Below are 401 nucleotides of genomic sequence, written 5' to 3'. Positions count from 1 at the left end.
CTGCTGAAGAACGAACTAGGGAACACGTTATTATTATTATTATTATTATTATTATTATTATTATTATTATTATTATTATTATTATTATTATTATTATTATTATTATATAATTATATTATTATTATTATATAATTATATTATTATTATTATTATCATTATTATTATTATTATTATTATTATTATTATTATTATTTTTATTATTATTATTATTGCTACTATTACCATCATGAAGAGTTTTAAACCAGAGAGGATCATACAGCGAAATTGGGTTTCATTCAAGGAGAGAGTAGCTCTAATTCCTTGGAACAAGAGGGCTTCAATATCATCAACTTTGCTGTCTGGTTGACTGATGATAAAGATACAAATCCCGTTTCTGCTGAGTATCCTGAGAGATGGTAATT

The sequence above is a fragment of the Cherax quadricarinatus genome, chromosome 22, assembly GCF_038502225.1.
Source record: "Cherax quadricarinatus isolate ZL_2023a chromosome 22, ASM3850222v1, whole genome shotgun sequence".
Taxonomy (NCBI): Eukaryota; Metazoa; Arthropoda; class Malacostraca; order Decapoda; family Parastacidae; genus Cherax; species Cherax quadricarinatus.
The sequence above is the reverse complement of the archived record's forward strand: the minus strand, read 5'-3'. Positions refer to the sequence as shown.